This window comes from Chenopodium album, chromosome 17, assembly GCF_948465745.1.
Source record: "Chenopodium album chromosome 17, dcCheAlbu1.1, whole genome shotgun sequence".
NCBI classification, from domain to species: domain Eukaryota; kingdom Viridiplantae; phylum Streptophyta; class Magnoliopsida; order Caryophyllales; family Amaranthaceae; genus Chenopodium; species Chenopodium album.
The window spans coordinates 41,155,276-41,170,553 of record NC_137850.1 but is presented as its reverse complement, the minus strand read 5'-3'; the positions used below and the strand labels follow the sequence as shown (position 1 = coordinate 41,170,553).

Sequence of the window (15,278 nt, the reverse complement as noted above, 5' to 3'; positions counted from 1 at the left end):
TTTCTGACACTTTTAATCTAATATCTGATATTTATAACTTAATATCTGATCATTATTATTTAATTTCTGACAATTAAGATTTTTTTTTTTCTATTTGTATGTCCGGACTCACGTGAATCCATTTTACACAATACTTTTCCTAATAAGATATGTTTAGAATTAATAAGTCCAAATCATATGGACTGGGAACTTATTCAAATCATATGAACCAAGAACTTATTTGTTGTGTTCAAAGCTTTATTTTTCTCGCCCTATTTTCAGTTATAGCAATTATTAGATAAAATCAACTCAGGTCTAATATAAGGTTCAGTTCTAATGTAAATTCGTGTACAATAATTACATATAAGGTTTATTTAAATATAATAAGGCCAAACATAAATGAGTATGTGACTAATAAGTTTAGATATGGTCAAGTAATGTAATTTCAAGATTAAGAGATTCAGATCAAAACACTACATTAGCTAAGAAGTATGTATCTTACATTTATTTTACTCCTATCACTTTGTACTTGGTACGGTTAGAAGGGATTTTAGCTTATAAACTTGATATCAATTGTAGTTGTTGATATCAACAGTGAACAAAATTTGTGTATCTATTTCGTGCATATTGTACTAAATAGTGCTCCGTATATAGATGAGATTTATTTCCCAAGTTATCCAAAATATTTCAATTCTTTGTAACCAAATATCATCCCAATTCAATTTTATCAATTTAACGAAAATTAATCCCAAAAGAGATTAAACACTTTTGATTTCTCAACCCTCAATAAATTTTTCCATGCTTCACTATCTTATAAGAAAAATGCAGCCTTCAATATTCAACCAAAAGATTGAAAATTTTGGAAAAACAAAACGAAAATACACAAATTTAAAATTTATGCATGGTGTACTACATAATTGTACATCTTCAACTATTGTTCATTCAAAAGAAATAAATAGTTAACCAAATTTAGAGGAATTAACCTTTGTTGTTTGACTGGTTGACTTTAAGAGTGAAAATCCAAAATGAAATAGAGAATGAAATGATTTAAAATAGATGCAAATTAAATTGAATTGGGATATATATTGGATGATTCTTAAATGAAGCAATGACGATTAAAGATTTTGGGGTTTTAGGATGAAAGAGAGAGTAGCAACAACAGAATGAGGGAGGGAGGTATTTTTGTTTCTTCAAGAAGGTGTGTTAAGTACGTCAAGTTTGTATTTAGCAATCGTGTTTTTGGATAAAACCACAAGAATACCTTGTGAAAAATCATTTATATATAAATAGATTGATTTCCCTCCCACATAGGTATTACGAGTAATAAAAACCAATGCTCAACTTTATTTGAATTTATAAGTTGAATTACTTCGATTGTACATATTGTTGCGTTCATTGACAAGTATTTTAATTTAACCAATTCAAATAAGATTTTGCTCTCTTGATTACACAAGAATTTCAAATAATTTCTGTCTTTTTATAATTTATATAATTGTACCTTTATTTTATTTACAAGTTCATAAAAAACCTATACTCATTTGCTAACAAAGTCTTGTACAAGTTCATAATATCATTGCTGAATGGAAGGCCATTGCTATGGCTATTCGGCTTGCGAGATGATATGGGTATACTGATGTTGTGGTGGAATCGGACAGCCAAGTGCTTATTAGAAGACTATGCAAGGGAGCGATCTTCCTCACCGACCTCGATAGCTTGCTAGATGATATTCTCAAGTCTTGTAATTCTTTCAATTCTTTGTCTTGGTGCCATGTAAACGGGAGGGCAATAGTGTAGCACATCATTTAGCCCGTTTAGTGCCTTTTGGTTGTGAACAAATTTGGAAAAAACACGCTTTTAGAGAGGTTTTCCTGTATGTTTTGATGGATAGTTTAATAATATAAGGCACGCCGTCAGTTTACCTAAAAAAAAAAAAACTCTCTTGCTTGGGAATTCCTCGATCTTTATCATAATTAGGGTTGTACACAGTTTGGTTTGGACTGTAACCAAACCAGACCAAACCGCATTTTAGTGGTTTGATTTGGTTTACGGTTTGGAAAAATATGGTTTGGTTTCGATTTTTGGGGAAATATGGTTTGCGGTTTGGTTTGATTTTTCGAAAATTATAAACCAAACCAAACCATAAACCAATAAACCGCATTTTAATATTTATATAATTTTTAATTAAATTAAAATAGTTATTATATATTATAAAAAAAATTAAAAAAAACAAAAAAAAAAATGAAAAAATCATTAGAAGACTATACAATCAGTATACTACTATACTCTATACTCATTCTCAAATATCAATACTTAAAATTCAATAGGTCATATAACTCATATTGCTCTTATTGTGTTAGCACTTAGCACTTGATTAGTTGGTTGTTATTTTTATTAAAACTTTGTAGTAAAATTTAATGCCTTTGGGCTAATTATTTAAACTTTATTATAAATTTATTAATATTTGACAATTTTTTAGGAAAAAATGTTGTCTCATCATAAACCGCATACCAAACCGCACCAAACCGCATTATTACGGTTTGGTTTGGTTTGGTTTCAGTACTAATAGGGTTTGGTTTGGTTTTGAAAATTGACCAAACCGTATTTTGCGGTTTGGTTTGGTTTAGACTCAAACCGCACCAAACCAGACCATGTTCACCCCTAATCATAATATAACTGCCAAACCAATTGTTTCCTCCACACAATTGAAATTTTGAAAACTAGGATTCCTATTTTATTCCCAAATGAAGCAAGTAAGCAAGTTACGTCTTTGTTGTTTCTACGTGGATGGATCATCTTCACTTAAATCCACTAGAAAACTTAAATTACATAACGCAATGCAAACGGTCAAACACTAATTTTGCAATCTTCCCAATTAAGCTCATCAATACCCGAAGGGGACTTTTCACTAGGCTAATCGGGGCCGACCCTCTTGTAAATTGTTTAAATTAATTAGTGTTAAACTAAAATAATCATAATTACTTATGCTGCAGGTAGTGGTTAATTTTGATGTTTGAGTGAGAGATTAGAAATTCAAATCCTGATCCCTTTAATATTTTTGACCAAAATCCGTCATTATCAATATATCCTTATCTCAACATATCAACTAGTGTCCTACTAGGAAAAAAAAAAGAAGAGAAAAGCATGGATATGTGTGTTCTAATTGAAGTTATTTATACGAAGTATGAAACTATTTTTTCAAAAATTGTACTCCCTCGGTCCCTCTGTCTCTTAATTAGATTCCTATTTCTCTCTATTATGTGAGGAATAAATGCTACAAATAAGAATCTAATAAAGGGATGGAGGGAGTACTCCGTATATAGCCTATCTAAACTTAATTACTTGAAAAAAAAAAACTAATTTGTCTAATTATTTGAAACATAATATTGCGTGACATTAATGAAAACAAAAGGGTGTCTTAATTAGTCACTTGATAATGAAGTTGAGCTTATTTTGTAATTAAAATGAGATGACTTTTAACTAGTATTTATTTTATGTAATAGAAACATTTTTTTTAAAAAAAAACAAAAAAACAACCTTTTGAATTGTATATATTTTTCCAAGGTAAGAGTTAAATAAAGTCTAGCTTCTGTAAATAGTTTATAGTAGTATGAAGTATTTGTATAACATTTAGTGAACTTTAAATTTATTTATTTTTAATAAAAAAAATCTCATGATAAAAAATTTAGTTTCCACTCTTAGCTTTTACTCCCTCCGTCCTTTTATTAGATTCCTGTTTCTCTTTATTATGTGAGTAATAAATATTAGAACTAGAACTCTATTAAAAAGATGGAGGGAGTATTAATTTTTTTTATGTCTTGTGTAACCTTAATTTTATTTCAAAACTTATATTTATCTAAATTAAGTTAAAAGAAAAAGAAATACTCCTAGAAACTTATTCAAATAGAACAGAAATTTGTTAGTGTGACAGTGACATATATGGGCCTAAAAGGGAAATGAAATTTATCAACCAAAAATCATTTATTTATTCACATTGATGGCTGAAAATTTTTTATCTTTAACAAACTTCAATTATTGGCCCATTTATTTATTTATTGTAGTATAAAAATATCACAGTAAGCCGTAATGTTAAACCCATCAAAATCTGACAAAACTACCCATAATTTAATTATTTTTATCCTATGGTCGCACTACATAATTCTTAGATAGAGTATAAATTAATTTGTTTACACCGCCTTTTTTCATCATCTTTTTTTTTGCTTCTAGAAACCTTAGCCTCTTCCCCTGTTCTTATCATCTTTTCTCTAGAATCTTTTTTTTTCTTCTATAAATACAAATTCCCACAAAAAAAAAAAATCATAGTATATATTTCTGATCTCCATTCTAAAACATTATCTTAAAGTCTTATAAATAGCCACTTTTTCAGAGAGAACAATAGCAATTTCAATTACAGTAAATTTAAACCTCAATTTCTTTGAGTTTTGAAAAATATGGATTCGATTATTCCGGGTTTGATTGATGATTTGGGTAGAGAGTGTTTGATTCGAGTACCCTTTTATGAACTTCCAACAGCAACATCTGTTTGTAGAAACTGGAAGTATGAAATTAGTGTGCCGGAGTTTATCCGGCATCGTAAAGCGGCCGGAGTAGTCCGGCCGATTATTGTGTTAGCTCAAGCTCAGTATGAGGGTCCGATTCAGAATTCTGAATCGGACCCTGCTGTGAAGGAGCATCCATCTAGGCCCACGTACCGGCTTACGGTTGCAGAACTGAAAGCCGGGGTGTGGGCCCATTTACCCCTAATTCCTGGGCATCCCGAGGGATTACCCATGTTTTGCGGGTTAATTGGGTCCGGTTCGGATCTTGTTGTCGTGGGAGGGTGGGACCCGGTGACGTGGAAGGCCTCGAATGATGTGTTTATGTACAGTTTTTTGTATGGCGAGTGGCGGAAGGGTGCTGATATGCCAGGTGTACGGCGGTCCTTTTTTGGATGCACCGCATCAGATGATGGTCAGACGGTTTTGGTTGCTGGGGGACATGACGAGGACAAAAATGCCTTGAGTTCCGCGATGTTGTATTACGTGGAAGAGGATAAGTGGGTCTCACTACCCGACATGTGCCGACCACGTGATGAGTGTAAAGTTGTTTTCCACCGTGGCAGGTTCCATGTCATCAGTGGTTACCCAACGGATATGCAAGGGTGTTTTGAGAGGTCGGCCGAGGTGTTTGATTGGTCCACTTGGCAGTGGGGCCCGGTAATCGAGGAGTTTCTAGAAGAAGGTTCGAGCCCCGGGTTGTGCGTGGCCGGTCCTGACGGGCGCTTGTACTCGTGCATAGGAAGGCGAAGTAGTGATGTGGCAGTCTACCAAGGCGAAAAGTGGCAGGTAGTAGCGGAGGTTCCTGCTGACGTGCGAAGCTCCCAATGGTTGGGTTCTTGTGGCGATAAGTTGGTAGTGACTGGGTCTCCAAAATTTGGTGAAGCACATAGTGGTTATATGTTGGATTTGAAGAACTATAAATGGACTAAGCTTGAAATGCCTACAAAGTTTTCAGGGCATGTTCAGTGTGGTTTTGTTTTAGAACTTTAAGGTTGTGGTATTTGCTGCTTTTATTTGTTACAAGTTTAAGTAGGGTTAGTGTATGTAAATATGTAGCTAAATGGGCCTAAATCACCGGAGAAACTTGTGTATATATCGAGTAATAATATATCATACTGATCTATAACATATAATTATGAAGTTTTGGTTATGTAATGAAAAAAAAATTTCCACTAGTTTTTTGTTAATTTTGTCATGTTTCTTCGGTTAATGATTTTTTTTTGTTTGATAAAGATTTTTAAAATTGACGCGTTGTATTGTTTCAAGGGTATTTTCGTCACAAGAATTTTTTCTAGCAGAGTGTCTAATCTGGTACTCCCTTCGTGTTTTTTTAAGTGTTACACTTTTCATTTCCGGCCATGTTTTTTTAAGTGTTACACTTCTTTTTTTTGGTAAAAAGCTACATTAAAATATTATATCTCTCTTCTCATGGTCCCCACCCAAACTCACTTTTATTATATCTTTCCTCCCACATTCATAACTTTTCAATAAACTATTAACTCCACTATCTTTCTTTTACAATTTTTTAATACTCCAACTACCCCATTTACCTCTTATTTTATTTTAGTCAATTAAGGGTTTGTTCTCATACGTTTATTTTCACTTCAATTCTAGTAAGTTCAGTTCACTTCAGTTCAGTTCAGCTCCTAATTTCCTTTTCTTATAAAATATTCATTTCAGTTCAGTTCAGCTGAGTTCAATCAATGAGAACAGATCCTAAATTGCCTAAAAATATGTGCCAGTCAAAATGTAACATTTAAAAAAACACGAAAGGTACTAGTTTGATATAACTCATTGTTTAATGAATTTAGGTTTGTATAGTACAGTATATAAAACTTGTGGAGAATCTTACATAGATTGCATTTGTTAGTGGTAAATCGTCCGTAAAACACTACTCATGAACTACTTCAGTACTCAGTACTTTATATTCCGTAACACAATTGTACTCTTACTTTTTAAAAACATGTGAGGCTTATTATACACCTGTTTCACATATTTGTTACACCCTTTACAAAATAAAGTAGTACACATGTAATTTCAACTAATTAACTACAATAAACATTTCGTTAATTAAAAGTTAGTAATAGGTTAATGATGACTTGCAATTTTGATCAATTTTAACTCTTTTTTTTTTTCCTTCCTTAATTCCCCTCCTATATTTAAAGTAACCCACCCATCTCTGTCATCATATAAACGAATCCCGCTCATTTGCTCTAATTTATGCAGCTTCTTTTTCTTCATTTGTTTTTTTTAGTTTCTTCTAACCTATGTAATTTATGACATAGGTGGGTGGGTTACTTTAAAAATAGAAGGGAAATTAAGAAGGGAAAAAAAGGAGGGAGTTAAAATTGGTCAAAATTACAAGTCATTAACCTATTACTATTATGACTAACGTTCAATTAACATAATTGCTTACACTAGTTAATTAGTTGAAAGTACATGTGTACTGATAATAAATAAAACTTAAGCAGGTGTATTATTGATAAAAGCCCAAATATGTGGTGTAACAATGATAATTTCCCATAAATAAAAAATATATTTAAACCAAAATTAATCCACATCTTCCATCATTTAATAATTTTAGAATATTATTATGACTAATCAAATAGAGTATAACCCGAAGTGAGTATATGATCACAATTGAAAGGGAGAAAATTTGCAAAAAGGACAATTTATTGAGCTAAAAGTCGACCAGAAGAATAGTCACACACTCACACTTGATTAGTTCTAACCCAAAAAAAGTGGCATGTGCCTTGTTGAACTAGTCAAGTAAAGGATTGTTAGGTTAAAATTTCTACAAATTGGCCTTATTTGGCCTGTTTGATGCTAGACTAGTAGTGCATTATCAGAATTGTCTTCTGTTTGACAATCTTTGTACTACGGAGTCTGTATTAGACATTTACTAGATGAAACCCGTGTGATGTACGGTTTATTTTTTAAAAAAATATTTTTCATATTTATGCGATTAAAATTGTTATGATGTTAGTTTTAAAATATTAGATAAAATTCTTAATCTCAAAAGATAATATTTTGTATATAATTAATTTAAACTTTAAAATCTCATTCGTCAATTTTGCTTACGTGTCATTTGAATTATTTAATTGTAAAAGAAATTAATAATCTCTTATTTAATTGGCTACAACTTAAATTTATAATCCTACATGGCGCACTAAGAAAATTAAATCCTACGTGGCTCTCTAAAAACTCGGGGAAAAACTCCCCTTTATATATATATTAGATTAGATTTTCCTATTGAGTTAGCTAGCGTCTCCATCTTATAGACGGGTGCAAATTATACTTTACATACTATTCCTTACTCCTTACTTCCTTAGTGCGGACATGGGAAAGATAAACATTAAAGGATCCGTATAATAGAATTGATTCAAACAAAGAAAAAAAATGTTATAGTAATAAAATAACTTACATGTAAGTTAAGACTAGTTCCTAATGTGAGCTGTGGGAGAACCTTAATAAGCCTCTCCAAGACGTGGATTTATGTTGGACTTGTTAAAAAATTATGAAAAAGAAAATTAAATTTGGACAAAATAGCCTTGTTTTATTCACTTTATTTTTTATTTGCTTTAGGAAAAATAGGTTGAGATTAAGGTAAGTTAAGGTAAATTAATTTTTGTAAGTTTTGATAAGAGTTAATAAAGATTACTCAATTCAATTTTAAAATAAAATAAAATAAGCTCAGAAGCTCTAACAATTAATACAAAGTCAAAGAGTGAGGGATAGCTCAAGTGGTTAGTGCTTCTTCTCGTTTCCAGGTGATTTTGGGATCGATTCTCATTACCCGCCCTTGTGGCTCTCTAAACACCAAAAAACTAATACAAAGTCAATTTAGATAAATTCAATTAAATTCAAATAAGTAAAAATCGAAGGTACAGAACCCTCTCAAAAAGTAATAAAACCCAAAATCTAAAAAAAGGGTGACCAAAGACCATAAGTTTTTTTGTCAGTGTTAGCTATGGAGTCATGGACCAAACCATTTGACCCAAATTGCATGTAGTTTAACTTGTTAAAACTGTGTGCGGTGCGCCATGCATAGTTAATAATGTACGAAGTAGGATACAGTGAAAATTGACAATACTAAAGTTGGATAATTGCCTTTAAATTTGGTCCAACAGTTATCATGACATGAAAAAACACAATTATAATTCACATGAATACATGATTCACATCCAACAAGTTGCCCCCTACATCACACATGCATTTTTGGGGAAATACTACGTTGATCTTATCCAGAGCAAACCCATAAAGATAAACAAGTTGCTCGTAATATAAGTAAGCTACTAATACCCTTTTTTTTTTTTTTTTTTTTTTTTTTTTGTTTTTTTTTGCAAGCAGTGTTGGAATAAAGAAAGGGAATTCAAGATGTTACTTCCCATTCTTAATTTCAATTGAATAATTCTCACATAACACCTCTTTTAAGTAGAAGTTTAAGGTGATAAATCACCAACGTTATACTCTTGTATAACTCTTATAACCTTCCCCTTTTATGAGGATGTTAATGGTGATTAATTACCACCATCAATTTGGTTATTCATCTCCTTTTACGTTTGATGGGATTCTTCTTCTATGTTTTTCTATAAATAGAAGACGCCTTAGTTATGATACATACGCTTGAGAAATACGTATCAAATACAAGCTAAACACATACTCTATATTGGGCATAAGTTACTTGGCTCCAACCATTCCACCCAAAAGTGCCTTTGAGTGGAAGTGGTGTGTTAACCTTAGGGAACGTGCCGACGAATACAATTGAGCACCCCGGTTGCGTTAGAATTTCGTTTTCAAGGCAGTGAATTTGCTTCACGACACACCATACTCACTCCTTTTTTGTGAGATCACCTTTTCGATCTTGCTTAATATTTTTATACTATTTGTAATAGACTACTCCTTTATTTACAACAATTTGAAAACGAAATTATGTCTATTGCTAATAGTATTGTGAAGTCTCTTCCCGACCTCTCTAAGTTGGAACCTCTTGATGGTAACAACTATAAGAGGTGGTCACAAAAGTTACTAATCTTTTTTGAACAAGTGGAAATAGATTATGTCTTGAATGAAGATGTCATTGAAATATTGGAGAAGGCGGAAGAAGCTGCCAAAACCGCTACGGATCCCATTCCGGCGGCCATCACGGAAGCTTTAAAGAAAAAGGAAAAGGACAACAAACTTGTTCGTGGTCATCTCCTCAACCATATGAACAATACTTTGTTTGATTTGTTTGTCAATTTCAGGTCAAGCAAGGCCATTTGGGACTCTTTGGAGAAAAAGTATGGAGCGGATGATGCCAGGAAAAAGAAGTACATGGTGGGCAAATGGCTCAATTTCAAGATGGATGATGAGAAGCCTATCATATCTCAAGTCCATGAATATGAGAACATGGTGACTGAAATTCTTGGTGAAGGCATGAAGATGTGTGAGACTCTTCAAGCCAATGTCCTCTTGGAGAAATTCCCTCCCTCTTGGAATGATTATCGGAATTCTCTAAAGCACAAGAAGAAGGATATGACTCTTCAAGAGCTCATTAGTCACATGAGAACCGAAGAGGCTAATCGCCTTAAGGATAAGTTTGAAAATTTATCTCTTAATTCTTCTAAAGCTAATCTTGTTGAGTCTTCTTTGAATGTGTCTAAAAACAGGAAAAATTCTAAGAAGAAGGGAAACAACAAGTCTAAAAACAACTTCACTTCAAACAATAAAATCCAAAAGCCTAAAGGTGCTTGCTATGTATGTGGAATCATTGGACACAAAGCATACTAATGCAACCGAAGGCATGGAGCAAAGAAAGATGACCACACCTCCCAGGTTAATGTTGTTTAAAAGGAAGAAATCATTGCGGCGGCGGTGGTGGAAGCCAACTTGGTTGAGAACAAAGTGGAGTGGATTTTGGACACCGGAGCATCTAGGCACTTTTGTGCTAATAAGGCCTTGATGACCGAGTTTGAAGATGTTACTGACGGTGATCATGTCTACATGGGCAATAGTAGTACCGCCGGAGTTCTTGGCAAAGGAAAGATCCATCTCAAACTTACTTCCGGAAAAACTTTATTTTTAAATAATGTGTTGTATGTCCCTTCTCTTAGGAGAAATCTTGTTTCGGGAGCCCTTCTCAACAAAGCCGGCCTAAAACTTGTCTTTGAGGCCGACAAGATCGTAATGACTAAAAATGGAGACTTTGTTGGGAAAGGTTACCTCAATAATGGCTTGTTTGTTTTGAATGTTATGAATGAGAATGAAAGTACTTCTTTTGCTTATATTGTTGAGTCTTTGGATGTTTGGCACAATCGTTTGGGTCACCTAAATTCTTCTTATTTGAAAAAATTAAAGGACATGAATTTGATTAATTTTTCAATGGATGACAAACTTGACAAATGCCAAATTTGTGTTGAGGCCAAGCATACTAAGAAACCATTTAAGCAAGTGGTCTCAAGAAGTACAACATTACTTGAATTGATTCATTCGGATTTAGCGAACTTTAAAAAATGCACTAGTAGGGGTGGTAAAAATTATTATATTACTTTTGTTGATGATTTTTCTCGTTATACCAAAGTTTATTTGCTTAAAACAAAAGATGAAGCCGAAAGTGCATTTTTAAAATATAAAGCCGAAGTTGAAAATCAATTGGACCTTAAAATCAAAAGAGTTAGAACCGATAGAGGCGGTGAATATGGAAAAGATTCTTTAAAAGATTTTTGTGAGTCCAATGACATCATACATGAAACTAGTCCACCTTACACACCCCAATCAAATGGTATTGCCGAAAGGAAAAACAAATCTTTGAAAGAGACTATGAATGCCATGCTCTTAGTTACGGTTTACCCGATAACTTGTGGGGAGAGGCGGTTCTTTCCGCTTGTTATGTACTCAATAGAATGCCACATAAGAAGTTGGATAAAACCCCATATGAACTTTGGAAGGGATATAGTCCAAATTTTAAAATTTTGAAAGTGTGGGGGTGTTTGGCTAAGGTGGCTTTTCCGGATTTTAAAAAAACCACTATCGGGTCTAAAACTTTTGATTGTGTGTTCATTGGATACGCTCATAATAGTGCAGCCTATAGGTTCATGTTATTAAGTGATAGAACAATTTGTGAAGCAAGAGATGCGGTATTTTTTGAGCATATTTTTCCTATGAACAAGTCTTTGTCTTCTAATGTTGATATGCATGCTAGTAAGTTAAGTATGAATGTGCCCCTTGTTGATTCTATGTCTAGTTCTAGTCTCCCCTCTTCCTCTACCAAAGTGGTAGAAGTCGAACCTAGGAGAAGTAAGAGACCTAGAGTAGAGTCTTCCTTTGGACCAGATTTCTTGACTTCTTTTGTTGTAGAAGACTTTGATGTGGATTCTTTAAGTGAACATGTTGTGTCTTTGTTTCTTTTAGAAGAAGACCCTAAGACTTATAATGAGGCAATGAGGTCCATAGATGCTAGTTTTTGGAAAGAGGCCATTAAGAGTGAACTTGATTCAATCATGACCAATCATACTTGGGATCTTTGTGACTTGCCTAAGGGTTCTAAACCTATAAGTTGTAAGTGGATTTTCAAGAAGAAACTTAGACCAGATGGGACCATAGAAAAATTCAAGGCTAGACTTGTCATTAGAGGTTTCACCCAAAAGGAAGGTATAGATTTCTTCGACACCTATTCTCCCGTGACTAAGATTGCCACCATTAGAACCTTGGTAGCCCTTGCTGCAATTCATGATTTAGTGGTTCACCAAATGGATGTCAAAACAGCTTTTCTTAATGGAGACCTTGATGAAGAAATTTATATGACTCAGCCGGAGGGTTTTGTGGTGAAGGGACAAGAACACAAAGTGTGTAAGCTTAGAAAGTCTCATTATGGTCTTAAGCAAGCTCCTAAGCAATGGTTTGAAAAGTTTGATAGTACTCTTAGGAGTTGTGGCTATGTGGCTAATTCTTCGGATTCTTGTTTGTATTCTAAGGACTTTGGATCATCATGTGTTATAATTTGTTTATATGTTGATGATATGCTTATTGTTGGTACTAATCTTGGTGTTGTGAATGATGCTAAGGCTTTGCTTTCTACTAAGTTTGAAATGAAGGACGTGGGAGAAGCCGATGTAATCCTTGGAATTCGTCTAAGGAAAACAAGAAATGGTTTTGCCATGAGCCAATCTCACTATGTGGAAAAAATTCTAAAGAAATTTGATTCTTTTGATTTGGTGCCTTGCAATACCCCATATGATCCCAACATGAAGCTTGAGAAAAACAAGGGTCCTAATGTATCTCAAGAGCTCTATGCAAAGGTAATTGGTAGTGTGATGTTTCTAATGAATTGTACACGACCCGACATTGCTTATGCGGTAAGTAGACTTAGTAGATATACTCACAATCCAAGTCAAAGTCATTGGGTTGCATTTCGTCGGTTACTAAGGTACCTTAAAGGTACTATGAATGAATGTTTGCATTTTTATCGCTTACCTAATGTTTTAGAAGGATATTGTGATGCAAATTGGGTAACCGATAATGATGAAATATCCTCAACTAGTGGTTATGTTTTTATTTTGGGTGGAGGTGCTATTTCATGGAAGTCCTCAAAACAACCATGTTTAGCTCGCTCCACCATGGAATCTGAACTTATTGCTCTTGAGTTGGCAGGTCATGAAGCGGAATGGCTTAGGAATCTCCTAGCCGACATACCATTGTGGGGGAAAAGTTCATCACCGGTGTCTATACATTGTGACTCTCAAGCGGCAATTGGAGTGGCCAATAATAGCAACTACAATGGCAAAAAGAGACATATTCGTATGAGACACAAAGTGTTGAGGCAATTTCTCAAGAATGGAGTGATTGCATTGGACAATGTGAGGTCCGAAAAGAACTTGGCGATCCTTTGACGAAAGGATTGGCAAGAAAACAAGTTGGTGAATCATCGAGGGGAATAGGACTTAAGCCACATGATACATTACATTTGTGCTAATTCCTATGGTGATAATGTTTGTAATGTTTGACTTTGTTTGTGAGGTTGAGTTGTTTAACTCTTAATGGGTTCTTGTGCTATTGAGACGCACACTAAAGAACTCACCTATGTGGTTGTGAAGATTAGCCATCTTCCATGAAAACTTTGGCCGGTTTTCTAGAGCCTCCACTAGTCCTAAGGTGAATGTGCTTGGCTATAAATAAGCACATCTCTTCGCGGAGTTCAAGTAAATTTTGGAGTGATGTATGTGATGTGAGGGTCTTGGATTAAATCTTAGAGTTTCAAGGCTAGTTCACTCTTTGATTAAGAGTGTAAGGGTTTCAAGGTTTGTCCACCTTTATACTTGTAATTCATTGCCTCATTTCACTAAGCACTAGATTTCAAATTACTTATGTAATATCTAAGTGTTAAGTATTGATCTCCTCTTATGCCCAATATGTTGCCTATCTTCTTCTTTGGTTTTTTCTTCCCTTCCTTTAGTGGGGGATTGTTGGAATAAAGAAAGGGAATTCAAGATGTTACTTCCCATTCTTATTTTCAATTGAATAATTCTCACATAACACCTCTTTTAAGTAGAAGTTTAAGGTGATAAATCACCAACGTTATACTCTTGTATAACTCTTATAACCTTCCCCTTTTATGAGGATGTTAATGGTGATTAATTACCACCATCAATTTGGTTATTCATCTCCTTTTACGTTTGATGGGATTCTTCTTCTATGTTTTTCTATAAATAGAAGAAGCCTTAGTTATGATACATACACTTGAGAAATACATATCAAACACAAGCTAAACACATACTCTATATTGGGCATAAGTTACTTGGCTCCAACCTTCCACCCAAAAGTGCCTTTGAGTGGAAGTGGTGTGTTAACCTTAGGGAACGTGCCGACGAATACAATTGAGCACCCCGGTTGCGTTAGAATTTCGTTTTCAAGGCAGTGAATTTGCTTCACGACACACCATACTCACTCCTTTTTTGTGAGATCACCTTTTCGATCTTGCTTAATATTTTTATACAATTTGTAATAGACTGCTCCTTTATTTACAACAAGCAGGAATGATATATCTTCTGTTTTTTTTAGTTGATATATTTTTTTAGTCACATTTGCCAATGCATAAATTATATCATTAATATCTTTAATTATTGATAATAAAAAATTATAAAAAGTTGATATTATAAAAATATATATTGTGACGAATCTAACAAGATCTCACTTGACTATATTTTTTCTTATATATATATCACAAAACATGGTCAAATGGAGGTGTATAAATAGTGTTAAAGTCAAAACATATCAACTAATAAAAAATAAAGGTAATAGGTCATAAGCCCCTAGTGATGGTGTCCAAGATTTCCGAGCTGGTGACAGTGTCCAGGAACTCCATGTCATGTGACTCGTAAACTATCTTTCTAGCTAGGAACATGACAAAAACAAAAGTATTAGAGCATTACATAAAACATTAATATCTAGCGCTACATTCCTAACATATACCGGCGGGGTAGTATACGGATGTTAGATTAGAAGCGTAGTTAATACGGAGAAATAATTTAAGACCCCATTGGTTATAAATTCCACGTGTTGTCGAGTAATTGGTCTTGATTGATACAAATAGTTTTATGCTATGATGGTCCTAAAATGGCTTCTCCACATTTATTTCGATTCACCAACAAAAACAGAATATAGATTATCCATTGATTTAGTTAGTTAGATTTGAATACAACCCTTCAAAATAACAAAATTTGGAATTATTTCACTGACAGACATATGTGAAGTTAGAAATAAAGG

General features: G+C 33.7%; 1 pseudogene; it reads left to right on the top strand.

The window, feature by feature from the left end:
• Positions 1-4,221: 4,221 nt before the first annotated feature.
• On the top strand, positions 4,222-5,722 carry LOC145589725 (F-box/kelch-repeat protein At1g80440 pseudogene; annotated as a pseudogene).
• Positions 5,723-15,278: the final 9,556 nt, after the last annotated feature.